The sequence below is a fragment of the Aegilops tauschii genome, chromosome 4 (genome assembly GCF_002575655.3).
Source record: "Aegilops tauschii subsp. strangulata cultivar AL8/78 chromosome 4, Aet v6.0, whole genome shotgun sequence".
In the NCBI taxonomy this organism is placed as follows: domain Eukaryota; kingdom Viridiplantae; phylum Streptophyta; class Magnoliopsida; order Poales; family Poaceae; genus Aegilops; species Aegilops tauschii.
The window spans coordinates 506925570-506933864 of record NC_053038.3 but is presented as its reverse complement, the minus strand read 5'-3'; the positions used below and the strand labels follow the sequence as shown (position 1 = coordinate 506933864).

At 41.4% G+C, this 8295-nt stretch overlaps 1 long non-coding RNA gene across 1 annotated transcript; it reads left to right on the top strand.

Moving 5' to 3' along the window:
* Positions 1 to 984: 984 nt before the first annotated feature.
* LOC141021394 (uncharacterized) lies at positions 985 to 4241 on the top strand. Its single transcript, XR_012182661.1, has 2 exons — positions 985 to 1422; positions 2858 to 4241. It is a non-coding gene; the product is annotated as an uncharacterized lncRNA (long non-coding RNA).
* The last annotated feature ends 4054 nt before the right edge of the window (positions 4242 to 8295 follow it).

Genomic DNA, 8295 nt, shown 5'->3' with positions numbered 1-8295 from the left:
TACCCTCGTAGACCGAAAGCGGAAGCATTATGTCAACGCGGTTGATGTAGTCGTACGTCTTCACGATCCGACCGATCCTAGTACCGAAGTTACGGCACCTCCGCGATCTGCACACATTCAGCTCGGTGACGTCCCACGAACTCTAGATCCAGCTGAGGTCGAGGGATAGTTTCGTCGGCACGACGGCGTAGCGACGGTGATGATGAAGTTATCGGCGCAGGGCTTCGCCTAAGCACTACGACGATATGACCGAGGTAGATTATGGTGGAGGGGCACTACAAGGATTCCGGTCTATTGCAACAAAATTTATTTCTACAACTACGTTTTGTTGCAATAAAACGCAATATTACCATAAATTCTCCGATTGTGGTAATAGGTTGCACATATTGCCATAACTTAGTTTGGTCACGATAAATACTAACTTTGTTGCAATAGAGGCCTCATATTGCAACAAACTGTATCGGCGTGGCAATATGGCAGCGGTATTGCGACAAAAAAATTCCGTTGCGCGAGGGCATCCACTTTGTTGTAATAGAGACTAGGTATTTCAACAGAATAACTATTTGTTGCAATATTTGAAAAGATATTGCAACATAGGCGTGATGATCATGAGACGGTTTGTCGGGACTTGAAAACACTCAATGACAACAACAATGCAAAATATGGCATCCTCTAAACATATGATGCCATGGATTGGTCATGTTGAACTACTTATACGTACCATACATGTATACTAAATAACCGGGAAACAATGTATAAATAAGAAATATACAAATATCGACGACGAGAACGCTAGAGGGGAGGGCGCTGGATCGCCCCTCCATGATTCTCGGATTTGGTGGTCTTTTCTCCAAGAAATGACTTTTACAAACATATTTTAGTAATATTATCTTTAGCCGCATATATATCTCATACTGATTTGAAATATTAATTTTTCCAATTTATTTTATTATTCTATAAACATTCCCTCCAAAAATAATTACTTTCACACCACCTAATTTCGGTTTACTGTAGTTTGCGCCAATATTTTGTGTTTCCACCCAAAAAAAGTCTATTTATCCTTTGCCGCTAAACACCCTTCCCAACTACCCACGATTTTATTCTAAACCAAATCACACGGCGTCTTCACGGGCGATTGGATCTGAGCTCTCGTCTCTGGTTCCTCCGTGCTGACGGCGTCATCACAGCGAACCACACCGGAGTCAACTGCACGACGAGGAGTCGTCGTCCTCGATCTCGCCCTCCTCCCTCTCCTCCGCGCCCGCCGACGCCTGCCGCGTCTCCGTGTCCTCGGCCATGCTGCCAGCGGAAGCGATGCGGTCTGGCGTCGGCGCCGACCGAGTTCCCGTCTTCTCCCCTGCATCGCGAGCGCAGTGCCGGCCTGCCTACGTCGGGGTTGCTCGCCACATAGCCGACCCAGAGGTGAGACGCATCCCTGAACCTCCATGGCGAGCGTTGTAGATCAGTCTTTTTTTTTGTATTCCTACTCTCCTGCTTCAATTGGCAGCCAATTAGTCTGCAACTTGTTTTACCCTCCAAGTTCCTGGCACCTGGACCGGCATCTCTATGTAGTTCTCGTTAGATTGCCTAGGCTGAATTGAAGTCCTTGTCGTGAGGATTCAGATAAAGTTCCATCTAGATGTGTTTTCTGTTAATATGTGTCTGTATGATTCTGTTCTGCATATTCGTCTTAATGGATAATTCTAAATCGAAACAAGAGGTATTAATTATTGGCCCGGCGTCCATAGAAACAAGCTGTGTACTGTGGAGGTTAACTGAAGTATTGTTCACCCAAAACAATTGGACTCAAAGAAGCGGAGGAGAGATGTGAGAAACTTGAGAGATAAGTGAGAAGGAATTGACCCATTGTGGTACAATCAGCACCTTTGGTAGTGCGATTGGATCATGGGGAGATAAATGGATCTGCTCCAGAAGAGAAAGAGAGGAGGAGACATGCGTGAGATGGGGCCTTGTAGTTATTTTGTTGCAGGTTCCCAACGAAATTACAATGCGGATGTTGATGATTCAGTCTATATAATACATGTTAAGTTGGATTCAGGTCTATAACACATAGTATGCTCTTTGGCCTGTAGTTAGTATTGCCATATATAATATATACTTTAACTCAAAGTTAATAGTATGTTGCAGCTGACGCAGCTTGATATTGGAGCAATAATGAAAGCCTTCACATCTGCTTATGTAGTTGCACTGCTTATGTTGGACATTGTTTATCAGGTGGCATCTCTCATATACTAATACACTTTTATCTGAGAAGATGAGCCTGTTTTGCTATGGTCTGAAGCTATAAATTTATGAGATGGATGTGTAGCCACACGAGGAAGGATCGAGTCCGGAATGATGATATACGAGATAGAGTTAGCACCAATTGAGGAGAAGCTTGTCCAACATCGTCTGAGATGGTTTGGGCATATTCAGCGCAGGCCTCCAGAAGCTCCAGTGCATAGCGGGCGGCTAAAGAGTGCGGAGAATGTCAAGAGAGGGCGGGATAGACCGAATTTGACATGGGAGGAGTCCGTTAAGAGCGACCTGAAGGATTGGAGTATCACCAAAGAGCTAGCTATGGACAGGGGTGCGTGGAAGCTTGTTATCCATGTGCCAGAGCCATGAGTTGGTTGCGAGATCTTATGGGTTTCACCTCTAGCCTACCCCAACCTGTTTGGGACTAAAGGCTTTGTTGTTGTTGTTGTTGTTGTTGTTGGACCGTATTTAATTATTACTTGCGGTACAGGTGTGAACTAGCTACTCGATGTAGAAATATGCAGTTATATTGCAGCTTCCATTTGTTTTTGGTTTTTTCAGGTTAGCATGCCTCTTACAGTCTTACGTACATTTCCAGGTGCAATTCTAAGGCTTTATCGATCTGGACGAGTTGATGTGATAATGGTACAGGAAGTGATGCCGTACTCTCATCTCATACATTGACCAAGACTAGAGGATGTGAGTTCTCTCACTATCTGTTTCTCCTAGGTGGTTAAGTCTGCTGATATGGAAACATGTTTTTCTCTTTCAGTTTGTAACCACTGCTGCACTGCCCTTTCTACAGTTCTTCCACCTTAGAAATATTTTTTTCTTTTAGGTTTGCAAGGATTCTATATTTCACGTAATTTGATGCACACTACTACTTCTGCACTATGTGACTCTTCTTTGCCACGACACAGTTCTAAGCACTTCTCAAAGTATGCATAATTGCATATTGACACTTTGTACAGCTTGAGAGTAGGGGGCTGCTTCAGGATCTGCTATTTAGTTATAGTATTATTTTGGCATAATTACTTAGTGTTTGATGAACACATTTTTAGTGTGAGCATGGCTGTGGTCATGGTTTATTTACCAGTTTGGTTTGTCTATTGTTTCTACATCTTTACCGAATTGACATATGGTTCAAAGTACCACTTTGGTATGTCCGTTGTTGCTGCATCTTCTCTTCTCATGAAGATATGTACAGTACTAATTCCCAGTTTCCGAACCTTATCTAATGTTTTCACACTTCAGTTTTTAATCAAATATTTATGTTGTTCTTTCTACATGATGGATGGGCACAAACACACCTTATGTTATTGGTGAAGCGCTGCCAGAGGCCTTGCAAATGCTGTAGCAGCTGATTATCCAGTTTTGACATAGACGGACATGGATTCCCAAAGCATTATAATCAAAATCAAGGAGATGAGAGAATCAAGAAACATGGACGGACATGGATTCCCAAAGCAAACTAGAAAATCGAGGAACATGTGATTAGATAAGGCACCGGGAAGGAGTAGAAATTAGAACCATCAAACAACCAAAATCAGAATCAGGAGAAGAAAACGCATTGGACAACTTGCCTTATTTTTTCACCACAAGTCTTGAACCTATTTTTTCATATGGAAATAACTTGTGACGCATTTTATTGAATATCAAAGCAAATTACATTGCTGAATACTGAAGGCAAAACCGTTAGGATTCTCTACTGTCACATCATGACGCTTTACATTTGACAAGCTTCCTCGCCTATCTGTGCTTTGATTTCTAGCGATGCTATGCTGCCCATAGAGAATGGCTAACGTAGTTACGTTGATGTACAATATTTTTCCTTGGCCATGTTGTTATAAATTGCATTTTCTCAGTTTATCTCGGACCATTCTATTACGAATGAATACTTATATCCCCTTTACATGTTGTAGCTTCCAAATTTTCTTATGTAACTTACATTTCATAGTGCCATATAATTCTGGAATCACCTACCATTTTATTGTGAAAATGGACAGGCACAGCAACACGTGTTCATCATGATCTAGTAGGCTATTGCCACAACCCACTTTCGGTTGCCACATGTTAGCACCACGAAAAGTTCAAATTGTCACAATAGTTTTTCGTTGCAAACATTTCACCCGTTGTGATACCTTTTTATCACCACCAAAACTAGTATGTTGCAATTTCCTGTTACGATGATTGTAATATTTGTTGCCATAAGTTAATGCCACAGGTGTAGCGGTTCGTGGCAAAATGCCTAATGCCACGAAAACAATGATTGTTGTCATAGTTTATTGCCACAATTGACTATTGCCACGGAAGAGTATGCGTCACGAAATGAGCATCGTTGGCATAGGTTGTTGCCACAAATGTCTATCGCCACGAGCTATCAATAGCCATGATTCTTTACATGTTGCATTAAAGCTATCTCCATTAAGAAAATTGTGGCATTAGGTGAGTGTTGCCACGGGAAAACATGTGGCAATTTCCCACATGGTTGTTGCAATAGCACACTTTATTGCCACGGTTGCTTTTTTATGGCAATAACCTATTACCATGTGTCCAGTCGCAACGGCTGCCAACGAATGTTGTTTCGTGGCAATATGTACTTATTGCCACAAATCGGCATGTATTGCGACGAATGATTTCGTTGCAATAGACCCGGATCCTTGCAGTGGGGGGCACCGCACATGGCTAAACAATCAACTTATGTGTCTATGGGGTGGCCCCCTCCCCCGTATATAAAGGAGTGGAGGAGGGGGCCGGCCGGCCTCAAGGGGTGCGCCCCCAAGGAGGGAATCCTACTCCAACTAGGAGTAGGTTCCCCCCTTTCCTAGTCCAACTAGGAGGGGGAGGAAGGGGAAGAGGGAGAGAAGGAAAGGGGGGCCGGCCCCCCTCCCAATTCGGATTGGGCTTGGGGGGGGGGGGGGGGCGCCCCTCCTCTTGGCCTTCTCCTCTCTCTTCCACTAAAGCCCATTAAGCCCCCGGGGGTTCCGGTAACCTCCCGGTACTCCGGAAAATGCCCGAACTCATCTGGAACCATTCCGGTGTCCAAACATAGCCTTCCAATATATCGATCTTTATGTCTCGACCATTTCGAGACTCCTCCTCATGTCCGTGATCACATCCAGGACTCCGAACTACCTTCGGTACATCAAAACACATAAACTCATAATACAATCGTCATCGAACGTTAGGCGTGCGGACCCTACGGGTTCGAGAACTATGTAGACATGACCGAGACACCTCTCCAGTCAATAACCAATAGCGGAACCTGGATGCTCATATTGGTTCCTACATATTCTACAAAGATCTTTATCGGTCAAACTGCATAACAACATACATTGTTCCCTTTGTCATTGGTATGTTACTTGCACGAGATTCGATCGTCGGTATCCTCATACCTAGTTCAATCTCGTTACCTGCAAGTCTCTTTACTCGTTCCGTAATGCATCATCCCGCAACTAACTCATTAGTCACAATGGTTGCAAGGCTTATAGTAATGTGCATTACCGAGAGGGCCCGGAGATACCTCTCCGATACACGGAGTGACAAATCCTAATCTCGATCTATGCCAACTCAACAAACAACTTCGGAGACACCTGTAGAGCATATTTATAATCACCCAGTTACGCTGTGACGTTTGATAGCACACAAGGTGTTCCTATGGTATTCGGGAGTTGCATAATCTCATAGTCAGAGGAACATGTATAAGTCATGAAGAAAGCAATAGCAATAAAACTAAACGATCATTATGCTAAGCTAACGAATGTGTCTTGTCCATCACATCATTCTCTAATGATGTGATCCCGTTCATCAAATGACAACACATGTCTATGGCTAGGAAACTTAACCATATTTGATTAACGAGCTAGTCAAGTAGAGGCATACTAGGGACACTCTGTTTTGTCTATGTATTCACACATGTATCAAGTTTTCGGTTAATACAATTCTAGCATGAATAATAAACATTTATCATGAAATAAGGAAATAAATAATGACTTTATTATTGCCTCTAGGACATATTTCCTTCAGTCTCCCACTTGCACTAGAGTTAATAATCTAGTTCACATCGCCATGTGATTTAACGCCAATAGTTCACATCACCATATGATTAACACCCGTAGTTCACATCGCCATGTGACCAACACTCAAATACTAGAGTCAGTAATCTAGTTCACATCGCCATGTGATTAACACCCAAACAGTACTAAGGTGTGATCATGTTCTGCTAGTGAGGGAAGTTTAGTCAACGGGTCTGCCAAATTCAGATCCGTATGTATTTTGTAAATTTCTATGTCTACAATGCTCTGCACGGAGCTACTTTAGCTAATTGCTCTCACTTTCAATATGTATCCGGATTGTGACTTAGAGTCATCCAGATCGGTGTCAAAGATTGCATCGACGTAACTCTTTACGACGAACTCTTTATCACCTCCATAACCGAGAAATATTTCCTTAGTCCTCTAAGGATATTTTTGACCGATGTCCAATGATCTACTCCTAGATCAAAATTGTACTCCCTTACCAAACTCAGGGCAGGGTATACAATAGGTCTGGTACACAGCATGGCATCATTTATAGAACCTATGGCTGAGGCATAGGGAATGACTTTTATTCTCTTTCTATCTTCTGCCGTGGTCGGGCTTTGAGTCTTACTCAACTTCACATCTTGCAACACAGGCAAAAACTCTTTCTTTGACTGTTTCCATTTTGAACCACTTCAAAAACTTGTCAAGGTATGTACTCATTGAAAAAACTTATCAAGCGTCTTGTAAGCCATAGCTGGTTCCCATCGATTTTTGTTTATGGTCTTTTGTGATTGTTTCTCTTTCTCTGTTGAATTCTTACCAGTTTTGATGGGTTTTTGTTGATTTTATTTATTTTCTAGTTTCACTTTCCTTTTAGTTTTTTAATTGTATGCGTTTATTTTCATTTTTCTCTTTTAATTTGTGAACAATTGTAATACATGTCTACTTTGAAAAATGGGTAACCAGTTTGTAAGTCTGACTAGCTGCCAGTTTTTTATCCAAAAGCGGAGGGCTACTTGAACTGGGCCATCCATGCGTTCGGCCACTATCCATCTCTAAGGATCAATAAGAGCGATGAATAGTACCTCCCTACCACGCAAGAGCTATATCTTGGCGAATCCTATGTGGCGCTTATGCGCCCGCTCGCAAACTGGTGCCTGCAGGGCGCGGCTACTTAAACTGGTGTTTTTTTGAATGTTCTATGTGCCGGTGTTTATTAGTTTTTCTTTTCATTTTTAGATTTCTGTACTAGTTTCCTTCAGGATTTTTTGGTTTTTTGGTTTTCCTTTTTCTAATACATGTCTACTTTTTTCAATACATTTGTTTTCCATTTTTGCACACCTTGAAGATTTTTGTTATACACATTGAACATTTTATAAATACATGATGATTTTTTTCAAAAATACATGTACACAATTTTTCAAACACACATTGAACATTTTTTAAATGATATGAATCTAATTATTTAATCTATGTGATATTTTTTGAAATTTTTATATATTTTGAAATTGTTGCAAACTTTTTTTAAAAAAGTGTGAAGTTTTGTTTCAAATGGCACATATATGTTTGAGTGGTGTGAAATATAGTTTTGATTTACGTGGTAGTTTCTTTAACTTGTTTTTAAGTTTGCACGAACATTTTTTTTTGAAACACATGACTACTTTTTAAATGTAGTGAACATTGTTTTAATGCTATCAACATTTTCTAAAAGACTTGCGGACAAAAATTTTATGCTGCGTTAACATTGTTCTAATACTATATATTTGGAACACTTTTAAAATTTATTAGTAAATTAAAATTTCGAATATATGTATCTAGAATTATTTCAATGTGATTAAACAATGGAAAAAAAGGAGCTAATGAAGAAGCAGAGAAGAAAAACGAACGATCATGCAGTGGTGTGCACCGCGACGGACCCCATGTATTGACCGAACGTTCCCCATGTATGCTTCTGGCGCGAGGTGGTGTGCACCGCTCGATTTGGCTAGCGGCCACGAGCATGCATGATCATGGC